Source organism: Saccostrea echinata, unplaced genomic scaffold, assembly GCF_033153115.1.
Source record: "Saccostrea echinata isolate AGI-Se365-2 ecotype Australia unplaced genomic scaffold, CSIRO_AGI_Sech_v1 ptg000054l, whole genome shotgun sequence".
In the NCBI taxonomy this organism is placed as follows: domain Eukaryota; kingdom Metazoa; phylum Mollusca; class Bivalvia; order Ostreida; family Ostreidae; genus Saccostrea; species Saccostrea echinata.
In genome coordinates this window covers 48,236,294-48,250,422 of record NW_026889803.1, presented here as the reverse complement: position 1 = coordinate 48,250,422, position 14,129 = coordinate 48,236,294, and the positions used below count along the sequence as shown (strand labels likewise).

Below are 14,129 nucleotides of genomic sequence, written 5' to 3'. Positions count from 1 at the left end.
GGCAAGTAACAGCGCTAAAGCACTAAAATATAGTTACCGCTAAAATAAGTATATTTACACTACCAACTCAGATTGTCTGTCACGTGGACTTTCACAAAAATAGTGCTTGATAAAATAAAGAAAAAAATTAAAAGGAAGATCTTCCTAATCAAATTATTACACATTCTTCGTGTGTCTTTCATATTTTTAATTGCACACAGATGATTTTTTTATATGATATAACAAGGCGTTAGAACACAAAATGAGAAATAGAGAAACAATATCCTATGATCAATAATAACTGAGTAAAAGGATAAATATGTGACGTAAAAGATTAACTTCTCTTTAGGTATGTTCACTTCTGACACAAGCTATATCAAGGATTTGTTTTATAAGTATATTTTAGATAACCACTCATATAGCATGGCTCAAAATCGCAAAGAAAACAGGGAGGGGGGGGGGGGGGGCAGTGTGCATCTTACTGAGCAACGGTACAATTAACTTTACCTTTTTTGCACTTAAATTGTAACTTTTCGGTTAATCACTTTAACCTTTCTCATAATTTACCAGATATAATCATGGCAATAGATATAATCTAATTGTATGTAAAATAGTTAAAATAATATTTATTATTGAAAAAAAATCCTGCCAATTAATGCATAAAAAGTATTGTGTGACCTTTTTGAACTAAAAGAATATTATATTTGGGGTAATAGAAATCTAAATAGGCAATTAATTATTTTCTTGTATCAAGCTTAAGTGTTGATCGGTTGGAAGTATTGTGTAGTTTAAAATAAAGAAAAATTTGGGGCCAGTGATCTATATTTTGAGGCATTGGTCAAAATATGCGATTTTCAGATAAAAAAATAATGTAAAATTTATCTTGCTTTCTTCAATATATCTTCGTTTCTTGGCAATGTCTGTTGAATAAAGGTGTAAAATGTTTTCTAAAAATATTAATTGAAACCTATATTTAATATTCCTAGCATATAATCGCGAAAAAAAAATTCTCTGAATAAAAAAATTTACATGTAGTGCTAAAGTTTCAAGGTATTAAATTTAACGAGTGTAGTTTTGAAGAATTTTCTTCTTAATATCCTTCCACCACAAGAATTAGCCCCCTTTAAATCTTGTTTCTTTGTGAACAGTTTTTAAATTGAATGTTGTATAATTTGCATTGTTTAATTCAAATATGTTGTAAAAATTTAAGTGTAATTAATAGTTTTAAAGTTAGAGGTTCTGAACAAACTTTGCTCAAAAGCTGACGAGTGACATACCTTGAGTGAATTTACTCAGAATTATTCTTTCCCGGTTTTCTATGACATTACCTGCTGTCTCAAGGGATCTTTTTCAGTTATTGAGAATTTTAATGACTTTTTTGGAAAAAAAAACAATGACTATGTCTCTGTCTCATTAGGGTGTTATAAAAAATAAACAGTTAATTGCAACTATTACAACTCACTTCCTATGAAAAGGAAGAATTTTGGACAAACGACACCAGAGATTATTCAGAGAAAGACAGAATTTCTGGTAGGAAATGGTATACTCTAACAGCTTTGTATTCTAAAAAGGTATCACTGAGTTAATTAAAATTTCAATCAAACTTACAGATATACCGGTCAATGAAACCAAACTCTTATGCAATCTTTAATAAGTTCATTGCGTGAACCGATGGTTGTATTAAAATAGAAGCGTGTGTCATTTCAGCATTAATTCGTTTAATTCACAAAGAAATTATGAATGATACGATGCTCCAGGGCTCCGTCGAAAACGTAGCAAAATATACAGAAATATAGAATAGTTGGTGAATTTTGAATTGAACTCCCTTGGTTTCAAATAAATATATCAGCTTTGAAACTGAAATCAAATTGCAAATGAAATTCTTTTATCCGCTTAAGAGGTGTCTTATCCATACTGAAAAACACATGTAAAATTTGTGTTCGAAAGAAATTTCACCCGTAAACAGCGTGAAGTCCGTTGGTCGTTCGCTCCTGTAATCGATTATCAGTCATCGAAGTAGAGTGTTAATAAAACACAGTTACTGTATATATTGCAATTAAGATAAATGCAAGAAATGAAGTTCCAGCATTTCACCTCTGATTTTGTTGGTGTTTTATCGTCATCTTTGATTGAGCCGGGTCCTGTACCGGCAGATTTATACAAACTGTCGTAACTCGCGCCAATAAAACTTTATTTATCACGAGAGAGACCTTGAATGGCCTGGCTAGTCAACGGTCTGAAGGCTTTGCTCCTACTGTCGTAAATTGAAAATTGAACCACCACTCAACACCGGATATAAAGAAAACTGACAATGAAGCTTCTGATGAAATGCCCGGATGTTTAGCCACTGCATTTTCTTCCCAATACTGTGTTGTTTTATTGATTAAGTTTTGTTTTTTATGCGTGTCTTTGACATCTGGACCCTGTCGTTGTGAATACGTTTAAGGTGCCTTTTACATTCTAACCATTTCTGCAAGGCGCGAGAAGCAGATTGAGAAACATGGAGTTGACAGTAAAATTCAGAATTACTGGGCTCTCAAAGTCAGTGCTAATTGGGGTTGATTTATCGTCAAAATACACTGAGAAGAAAAGAACATAAGCTTGGTTGCGCAATTACTGAAGCAATTATTTTCTGTCTTTCAACATCACAAGTAAATCTAAGCGACACACAGTATTTTGATGTAAGAAACATAGAAAGTGTACTCGGTTTTTTTTTTTCAGTGCTTGGTCAGGGTTACAACCATCGAGCTCTGGCACTAAAACATTCAGTGCCGAATGTAAATAAGACAGTATCTGAGAGTTCGTAGGCATTGAAAATGTTGACGTTGTATGCATAAAAAAATCTGTAAAAGATATTCTGAAGCTTCATCAGCCCACAGAAGAGGTAAATAGGTATAAAAATCAATCAAAATACAAGGAAGAACACAGTGGTACAGATGTTATTACTCGCGCTCGTATGTCTGAGTTATTTAGACGTAAAGAACCTTCCAATTAATGGTTCAAATCAAGATAGGTCTCGAGTCAGTATCTTCATACTACAATGAAATAGACAAGACGTTCAGATCGGGTTTAATGAGGGACTCATATTTGCATGATTTTATTTGGAGATCATCAAAAAATGAACAGTTTACATGAAATAAAACGCTTGCTTGCAATTAATATTTAAAGCATTTGGTTTAGATTAGAAGAGGTTGCAAAAGTATGCTTCCAAGTATAATACTGGAAAATGTATGGAGCTGTTATAAGACGATGGCTGCAATTGTATCATTCTAGTCTTTGCTGTACAAAATAATAACAAACTCCAGGGAAAAATTGCACAGGAATTTTTACAAAAATAACATCATGCGTATAGAAAATATGCAAACGAATTTGATTTCTAGCAGACGTTGCTTATACTAGAAATATGTTTCGAATGTCATTTCACGTGAGTAACAATTATTTCGTAATTGACACGGAATTGGACAAAATACCTAGTAATACATTTTTAGCTCACCTAAGCTAAAGACCATGATTAGTCATATTTATATGGAAGCATCTTCAGGTGGTGTAGATTCAAATTGTTCAAATCATGACCCCCGGGAGCACGGTGGGGCCACAATGGACAATCAAAGTTTTACATAGGAATATAGAGGAAAAAATCTTATCTTTGAAAATCTTCTTCCGAAGAACAGAAAAGTCATGATTGGCCATATTTCTATGGAAGCATTCTCAGGAAGTGTAGATTTAAGTTTGTTCAAATCATGACCCCTGGGGATATGGTGGGGCCACAATGGACGATCAAAGTTGTAGGAAAAATCTTCTTCTCAAGAACAGCAAAGCCATGAATGGTCATACTAAAATGAAAGGATCCTCAGGTAGTGTAGATTCAAGTTTGTTCAAATCATGAGCCCATGGGGGGTAGGATGGGGCCACAATGGGCGATTTAAGTTTTACATAGGAATATATAGGAAAATTCTTTAAAAGTTTTCTTCTCAAGAACAGGAAAGCCATGATTGGTCATATTTATATGGAATCGTACTCAAGTAGTGTAGATTCAAGTTTGTTCAAATCATGATCCCCTGGTTTAGGGTTGGGCTACAATGGACTATCAAAGCTTTACATGGTAAAATTTCAGAAACGCAGAGCTGCGAATTTCTTTAAAAATCTTCTTAAGAACAGGAAAGCCATGATAAGTAATAATGATAATAATAATAGAGAAGCATCCTCAGGTAGTGTAGATTCAAGTTTACTCAAATATGTCCCATAGGTCGGGGCCACAATGGAAGATAAAACGTTAAGGAAAAATTTTTTCAAAATTTTCTGAAGCCATTAGTCAAAGAAATATGGAAGCATCCTCAGTTAGTATAAATTCAGGTTTGTTCAAATCATCCACCGGGGGTAATAGGTTGGGACCATGCATATAAATTTTTCAATGTTGAACTGATTTCTTTTCTCTTGCTAAAGTGCTCAGATGAGTGATGTGGCCCATAGCTCTCTTGTTTAAACATGAAACCTGCATTCCAAAAATCATTTCACCATTCGGTTTTGTTTCAACGAATGGTTTAGGAATACATGGGTAAAAGGAAAATTACTGTATTATGGCGATGGAGAAAACGATCTTCTTTTATGGATTTCACTTAGCTCTAAGATGAAATACTTGAATTGTCCTTTAAAGTGAAATCTCTAATGGCGACTTTTAGACTTGCTTCAGCTCTCCCATTGATGCAGTAAAATGCACATTACCATAAAGCTAACATCAATCACAGAGAAAGCTTTCCCGCAAAGCTGTTGTTTTTCTGCCTCGATAGTACTGCACTGAAGCTTCATTAAATAGCCTGTAATTGGAATTACATTCTTATCGACGGTGGCTAAATTCCTTCATAGGGAAGCCTAGATCTAGTTAAAGGACTAATCATTGAAAAAACTTCCATTATTTTAAGAAAATACCCCGATTGATTTTCTAGGTTTAACGGTGTTATCTCAGCTTTAAGCTATAAATTGACAATAAGGAGGAAAAGAGAGCCAATGGTTGACAGACGTCAGATAAACGTCAAGCGTAAACTTGCTTTCTTCGAACACGTGATCTGCAAAGGCTTTTTCTCGGTAGTGATATGTGACATATCCAATTTTGCAAAGAGCTATAATATTATAGATACTGCTTTAACACTTAGAAGATACAATGATCTTATAGAGAATTTTAAGGATGCATTCAAAATGAAATATCAGTTGAAAATAAATATGCATGAATATTTTCATATTCTTTAAGTACAACGGTAGGAAAAATTAAAACACTAGATATTATCAGATAAAGTATATTAATGAGGAAATAAAGAAATTTTATAAACCTTACAAGATTCTTGTCTGTTATTGATTTTGTCTCTCCTACACATTAACAACGCATTAGTTTCCTTCTGAGAAAAGAAAATAAGCATTAAAATCTGAACAACGACTATTACGACAATTGTAAACCCCAAACACAGTTAGGAGTGCTCGAGTGGCGACGCTCATCATTTCTGATTTTTGCCGAAGGACACCCCGAGGAAGTCAATCAATACCACAGAAACTAATTCCGCTGAGTTTAACACTATTTTCTCCTGATTAGCTTTGCTTAATTTGACGACATATGTTTTATTGTTAATAACCAAACCCGCAAAATTTTGCATATTGATACCACGCGTTTCCGACAAGGAAATCTCGTTCGATGTTTTAATGGATTCCTTGGCGAATATGGTTAATCGAAGTGCTATGTGGGTTAAAAATGAAAATGAAAATATAAATCCGTGGACAAACAGGTACAAAAACTTTGAGATAAGAAGTAGCTATATTAAAATTTGCAGGTTGTGCATAACATTCAGGAAGAATCGTTCAATTATAAGCTTTGGGTGGAATAAAAATGGACACATAACGCAGTTTATAAGTGAAAGGTCCTTTCATTCAAGAAAACAGACCTTACACGATAGGAAAATAGGAAACAGAAGTAATAGGTCAATTTTTGCGCTCTGTTCACCGAGGCAGCTTTGTGCATGGCTACAGAATATGTTTTATATGGCTAAATTGGTCATATCCTATTCAGGAGCAACCAGTATTTAAGGCTTTGATTATTGTTTGCCAGTCTCTGTTTTTATTTATAAATGATTTTCATGGATTACCGAAGGATTTAACCTTTAAGTACACCATTCATCTGTTCCGAAAGCCATCGATTCTGTCGACGATTAGCTTTTTCTTCTTTAAGTAAAACTTGGCGACGGATTAAACATAAATAACGAGAGTTCTATAGGAAAGCAGGAAGCAGTAATTGATAGATGCGTCTATTAAATACTTTCTACTATTATCATTAATAACAAACTGGGAGCCCATAATCCTTCGTACCTATTATTATGTTGATCTTTGATTGTAGATCTTTTTTGTTCACAGTTTATCGAGCATTACTGTTGATATACCGAAAACAAATAATTGCCCTTGGTGAATCCCATCAGCGACCTTGATTATTAGAAGGCCAAAAGAGCATTACTCTGTGTCACAATGTTTGTTATACACAAGCAAGAGATTAACTATCCATCATGTAAATTTCCAATTATTCCTTACTAAAACATTAATCTAAAACCATTAGACACCAATTTCAAAACCGACTTTATCATGTAAATTTAATGAAAGCTTAAATTATTTTCAACTCATTTATTTTTATATTACATTTTACAGAATCAGTTGATTCTGTTTATTCGGATAAATCTCTTTTTGGAATTATAATTAAAGTTGTGATCCCCCTCCCCTATAAATTTGGAGTACCCGACTACCTCCTGTTTCCATTGTAAAATTTGCATGTTAGCCAAAGAGATTGCAAGGTCATGGCATGTTTTCCCCTCTCAAACAAGTGTAGTTGATTTTCCATGTTTGTTAATAGCTGTTAGCCTCACTTTCAATGTCACGCATGCTTTTTGTTTCTGTAAGACGGTACCTATCGTTGTTTGACCCCTCTCTGTATGAGTTGTCGGGGTTGACAGTGGATAGATGTCAGTTTGTACTTCCGGTATGTGTTTTCAATTCCCCAATTTCCAGGTACAATGACGTCATATTACGGATGGAAAGTGATTGATTGTTGCAAATCATGTGATCTGTCAACTCCGATGGAGCGTTTTCGGACATTATTTCTGATAGTTATTATAGTGACCTCTATCGGAGAAAGTGTCCGTTAATGTTCTTTGGATGTGGTCAGGCAATGATAGGTCGCCCTGGAATTTAAATATTGTAGAATTTTAAGTATTTTACAGTTTGTGCATGTCAGTATTTTTTTTTTCTCATGCGTTTAGCATTTCTGTTCTATTATATTTTATTCCAGTAACTCTTCGAAGCAAGATCAATAGAGTTTATTCGGTTTTGTTTTAGGTCAGGGAAGAGAAAGTATTTACAAGTGACTTCATCTCCCACAAAATCACACATTATCGCAGAGGGATCACTGTAAAGAAAACTTTGCCCTTACCAAAAAGTTTGTAATAAAACCAGGTTTAGGAATTCATTAAATGCTAGATCGTTGAAAACACTCGAAGCTTATATAAATGCAGAGTTAATTGAAACGAACGAAAGACAGCATTTCTCCGAACAGAATCCTAACCTCAGGCCTAAAACATTTGTATTTCAGAGCTCTCTGTTTAAAAACTATTCTACACGTTTTTTGGTTTCCTTTTGTTAGCTTAAAAACAAAACAAAGCTCCAATGTTGAACAGCAAAGCATTTACAATGTTGATTGGTGTTGGGTAAAATAGTGCAGCACCCAATGTGACCTCCAATCCACAGAGAATACGGAAGTAGCGTTATATTCTAATTATTGATAATCTGTTACCTTTCTCTTTGTTGTATTGAGAGAGCAAAACAATAACCCCTGTCACCACACGGATGGGAATTATCTGTTTTTTTTTAAGAATTTGGATCGTGATTAGCTTTTCAGACTCCTCCCTTTCTTCCTTCACTTCATTCTGACGATAAATAAAGAAAAACTACGACAATAGAGTAATTCTCTCTGTGATAAACTATGCATCAAAGAAGTGGAGATTGGGTCGTTTTATCTTGCTATTTTCGCGCACTTTGGCGCCACGAGAGCAATTTGTTCATTCCCGATTGTTGTGTATTCATCTCTATAAACACCAGAAACATGCAATAGGGAGGGAAAATCCGCACCGATCTAAGCATATGTTTACTTAAATTCGCGTGTTTCATGTTTATCGACAACCGATATCATCAAATACGACTTGCTTCACTCTTAGAACATGCAAAAGAAAATAAAAACTCGTATCATTTCTAAACCTAACTAACAAGATTGCACGTTTTGACTGGTTAGCATTCTTTGGCACTTGCAATGTGTCTTGTTATTTATTCAAAATGGATTCTTTGTGTTCCGAAATTAAAACTATAATGAAGGTGCCTGCACGTTTTAGAGTAAAGAAAACAACAGACAAAGCAAAAGAATTTCTGTAGAGATTTAAAGTAATTGCAAAAATAAATCATAGAGCATAGGAAATTTTGATACTTGCATTTTCATTGTTTATTGACTTTACATTTCATATATCCTTGCCGTCTCTCTCGAGTCAGTATAAATTAACAGTAAGAGATATATGCTGTCACTGGTTCAGACAATTATAAGAAATGACCGGTTTGTAGCCGTAGTATTTGAGCCATGCTTATTCACCCTAGGGTATAATTGGAACTTGCTTGCAGTACAATCGTCAAGCTCATATGACAAATACACGTCACTAGAGGACTTCTTATTGATGTCACCAAGACAGCTAACTGCTTGATGTACACCATACTTTTCTGTCAGTCCATACAATAAAGAAAAAGAAACAAATTGCTTCGGGAACAAACTCGGAGGTTTATTTGACCTTCTTTGAACTGCACAAGAAATAATTCAAAGGTCGTGAAAACAAAAATCAAGCAAGAAAACACAATATGTTTTATTTTCTCAATAGCCTTGAAAGAATTCGACAGTGCAGGTTTTCTTGATCACGGTTGGCACGTACATGACTTCTGAACATATAGGTTCTAGAGATGAGACAAAAAAAAACCTTATCTCGTATTTGAGGGTCCCTTAATGCTTGCTTGAGTTGGTGAAAGTCTTTTTTGTTATCGCTACAAGTATCAAATTAAGCTTCAAAAAAGTATGAACGGAGGCATGATACCATTGCTTGCATCTGGACGAGTAGACAAGCGATGGGTTGTAGATCGATTGGTTTTCATTTCACAATGCAATAAGATACAGGCATGTTTTACCGGTATCACACAGAGCTATGTTCAGTTTCCCTTGTACATTAAAATATTTTCGTAAAAGCTATGCGAAGAGCACAGAGACCATCTAATGCTGACCAGAGAAGTAACGCTGGAAGGATCGACGGCAAAAAATCCAATCAGTCGTGAAATGAGTTACCCAATCTAAGTAATACCGGAAAAGACAGAAACACGAACGGTTTTCTCATAGCTTGCTCAAGTTCATGGATAAGTGTCAAAGAAGAAAAGCTAGCTACAAACCATTTAGCAAAAAATAATTATAACAATCAGTGCAGCAGTTAATATTGACACTTAGTTTATCCTTTCCAAAGAGAAGGAATCAATATTTGAGTCGTCTAATCCTGACAGTAAATGTAGCAATCGAAGATAATGAAGTTTTCAAATTCTGTCGATATCTCATATTTTTTTTTAATTATGTCTGTGATGAATTTCTATGATCTAATCCTTTTTTATCAGCAGATCACTGAAGTCTTGACGTACAGTAATACCTTGACACTCACACCGACAGACGGATTAAGTCAGGTAAATGGTATAACGTTTTGTTATTTTCAATACTGTGGCACTAATGGGGATTAGGAATATACCAAATCATCATAGAATTAAACAGAAAACATCAAACTCTGCAAATTTTCTGGAGATTTAGGAAATATTTCTTTTATTGGTGAAGCATTACCCGGCCAAGTTCAATTCATTTTTCAGATACATAAGAAGGAAAAGTGATATTTCACCAGTTGATGAAAATGATATACTAGTATGCCCACTCTATTTTTTAAACGTTGGTATCTACTCTGAAAGAAATGTTTTCATTATCTAAGTGTAAACCCTTTATACCAATCCAATTTCAATCTCTTGAAAATAATCTTTTTTTCACAAAAAGAAAACTTTCATTATTAATTGAAATTAATTTGCGAGTCACTGACACTTCAATAAAGTTTTAACCTTTCTGTAAACGGTGCCAGTATTTCCAGTTTTTTGCTCTTGCTTACAGCTGTTTTAGTTTTCTTATAATGCTCAAATTTTCAAATATTTTCTAATCTTCTTTCAGTTTTTCTTTTACATCCAAGAATTCAGAATATTTAGTTCTGGTTGGTTGATATTCATGTTTTTTTTTTTAAAACTTCTTTTACACATCAACGTTTTTAATTAACCTAGACATTCAAAGTTAAATATTTACATAACCGTAATGATAACAAAAGAAAAAAGGTTCATGGGATAAAGCTCGCAGTGTCATATCGCTTTGATAAAAAAAAATCCCACGAATACAAATCGCACACATTCACAAACTGAAACATAAGCGCTTTTTGTAATACCCAAAACTTTGCATTTATTTATTTATTTATTTTTTTACAATTAAACATTGATTAGCGCTTTGCAGTGATTTTGATTTTAATTTCCTGTATAAATTTCCATCTAAAACTTTGATCAACTGTCATGGTCCAATGCTATAAAGAGGGTTCTGCACTACCCGAAGCTGCTTGCGTATGAAAATACACCCGTAACTAATCATCACCTTGTTCCCCTTTACAAGATTTTAAAAGATTATTTCTTACATTGTATTTACTCCCATGTAAAACTTTGATAAAATATTTGATCGTCGATTTACACTTCCTGGGAATGCTTCTCAATTAATCTAATCTGTCTAATTAATGTCAAACTCACAACTTAATAATAGCACACTGTCTCTAGTTCTCACCAATATCGCTTAAAAGAAAATATCACTCCACATTTCGATACAGAACTCAAGAGATTTCAAAAATGCACGAAATCAAAACAAACCTCCACAGTTTGATAAAATGTTTTCACCAGACATTAGCCTATATTACAAAGAAACAATAAAAAGCGATATTGGTTTCCACTCGCTAACTTTTGTAGGGATATATGTATAAGGTTGGAATTGCATGTGCAGGTATTTTACCACCAAAAAAAAAAAAAAAAAAAAAAAAAAAAAAGGACAGGTTTGAATTTGGTCATGGTCCGATGATTTCTGTTACTTATCCCCCTTGAACTTGGAAAAGATTAAAAATGGCTACCTGCGGTGGTATTCGTGGCTGGTTGGAATTGCATATGTAGGTATTTTACCAAAAACGAATTTGGTCATGGTCTTGATGATGATTTGATGATGATTTTTGACAGAGTTATCAATCTTGAACTTAGAAAAAGATAGGAAATTTTCAGATTCCTCTCTCTCTAACTTTTGTAGGGATGTATGTATAAGGTTGAAATTGCATGTGCATGTGCCCTCTTGAAGTTAGAAAAAAAATACGAAATTTTCAGTTTCCGCTCTCTATCTTTTGTTGGGATGTATGTATAAGGTTGAATCTAGTTTATCCTTATTTTCGAGGAAAAAATAATTAGTTTGACTGACTAAACTACTACTATAAAGGGAGGTATGGTTATGGTCGAATTTGGTCCACAACATGTATTTGAAATAAAACCGAATCACAGTTAAAATTGTGATCGACTGCATTGAGAAACTTTAAATAATGCTAGTTTTACCAGCACTAATTTGATTCAAACAACAAGAGAGTGAGAAAGTAGGACATTTACCAAATTTATTCAATATTAATTTTGATGGAATTTCGTCAAATTCGAGAGGGAACAGAGCAAAAGCTTGCCTGATTTTTTTTTTATACACAAAATGTATCTGATACCTGTGCATGAAAAAAATTAATCTGGTAGATAGGCAAGCATGTGCTTTGTGTTTTCTGAAATAAAGGGTCCATATAAATAAAAATGAGAAAATTCGGAAAATGATACATTTTGTGACCTACTTGTGAGCTCTGTGTATCCTAGTATCACTTAAAACTAATACTCATAACAGTGATGACTACAGGTTTTTGATTACGAACTGTTGATCGTTTTTAGAGACACCCCAAACCAAGGGCCAAAATGGGGTCACCTGTTTTTTCCTTAAGTTTAATTGACACCATCAGTTAATGATATTATCTGCATCTTGTATCTGTGAAAATTTCATTGAGTTTAAAATACAATAAATATAAGAAATATCTATCATTAAAAACAAGAGGCCCATGGGCAACATCGCTCACCTGAGCACATTGGCTAGGCAAAAGCACAAATCAGTTCAGTATTGAAAAGATTACTGGGGTGGGGGTGGGGGTGGGGTTGAATTTTAAACTACCTGATGATGCTTCCATGTCAATGTAACAAATGGCTTTGTTGTACTTGAGAAGATTTTAAAAAATTTCCCATATATTCCTTTGTAAAAATTTGATCCCCCATTGTGGCTCCTCCCTATCCCAGGAGTCATCATTTGAACAAACTTGAATCTACACTACCTGAGGATGCTTCCATATCAATATGACTAAACATAGCTTTACTGTTCTTGAGAAGAAATATTTCTTCTATATGTTCTTATGTAAAACTTTCCATCCCCCATTGGGCCCCACCCTACCCCTGGGGGTCATCATTTGAACAAAATAGAATCTACACTACCTGAAGATGCTACCATATCAAAATGACTAATAATGGTTTGCAGTTCTTCAGAAGAAGAAATTTTCCTTTATATTTCTATGTAAAACTTTGATCCTCCATTGCGGCCCCGCCCTACCCCCGGGGGTCATGGTTTGAACAAACTTGAATCTACACTACCTGAGGATGCTTCCCTATAAGTATAACTCATCATGGCTTTGCTGTTCTTGAGAAGAAGATTTTTAAAGATTTTTCCTACATATTTCTATGTAAAACTTTGATCCTCCATTGCGGCCCCGCCCTACCCCTGGGGGTCATGGTTTGAACAAACTTGAATTTACACTACCTGAGGATGCTTCCATATAAATATGACTCATCATGGCTTTACTGTTCTTGAGAAGAAGATTTTTAAAGATTTTTCCTACATATTTCTATGTAAAACTTTGATCCTCCATTGCGGCCCCGCCCTACCCCCAGGGGTCATGCTTTTAACAAACTTGAATCTACACTACCTGAGGATGCTTCCACATAAATATGACTCATCATGGCTTTGCTGTTCTTGAGAAGAAGATTTTTAGAGATTTTTCCTATATATTTCTATGTAAAACTTTGATCCTCCATTGTGGCCCCGCCCTACCCCCGGGGGTCATGATTTGAACAAACTTGAATCTACACTACCTGAGGATGCTTCCACATGAATTTGACTCATCATGGCTTTACTGTTCTTGAGAAGAAGATTTTTAAAGATTTTTCCTATATATTTCTATGTAAAACTTTGATCCTCCATTGCTGCCCCGCCCTACCCCCGGGGGTCATCGTTTTAACAAACTTGAATCTACACTACCTGAGGATGCTTCAATATAAATATGACTCATCATGGCTTTGCTGTTCTTGAGAAGAAGATTTTTAAAGATTTTTCCTATATATTTCTATGTAAAACTTTGATCCTCCATTGCGGCCCCGCCCTACCCCCAGGGGTCATGATTTGAACAAACTTGAATCTACACTACCTAAGGATGCTTCCACATGAGTTTCATTTTTCCTGGTCCTTTGGTTCTTGAGAAGAAGATTTTTAAATGATTCCATTATTTTTTCAGTAATTCCTAATTATCTCCCCTTGAAAGAGGGCGTGGCCCTTCATTTGAACAAACTTGAATCCCCTTTATCCAAGGATACTTTGTGGCAAGTTTGGTTGAAAATGGCCCAGTGGTTCTTGAGAAGAAGTTGAAAATGTGAAAAGTTTACAGACAGACATACAGACGGACGCCGGACAAAATGTGATCAGAAAAGCTCACTTGAGCTTTCAGCTCAGGTGAGCTAACAAGACAATTTTTTTAAAGTAGTGCTGCACTTTTCATAAATAAAGATGGAAATAATATTATTTTGGTATGTAATCAATTAATTTGTCGAAACAATTTGAGAACCCATTAAATTATGTATATTAAGTTTTACGTTTCATTGGAGAG

General features: G+C 34.5%; 1 protein-coding gene across 1 annotated transcript in view; it reads left to right on the top strand.

Moving 5' to 3' along the window:
- LOC133172091 (alpha-2A adrenergic receptor-like) overlaps nucleotides 1-14,129 on the top strand; it is a 40,787-nt gene that overhangs the window by 13,921 nt on the left and 12,737 nt on the right. Inside the window, exon 2 of the mRNA XM_061306898.1 lies at nucleotides 9,694-9,756. The gene's annotated coding sequence lies outside the window, so the exon portion shown is untranslated. The remainder of the gene's footprint in view (nucleotides 1-9,693; nucleotides 9,757-14,129) is intronic.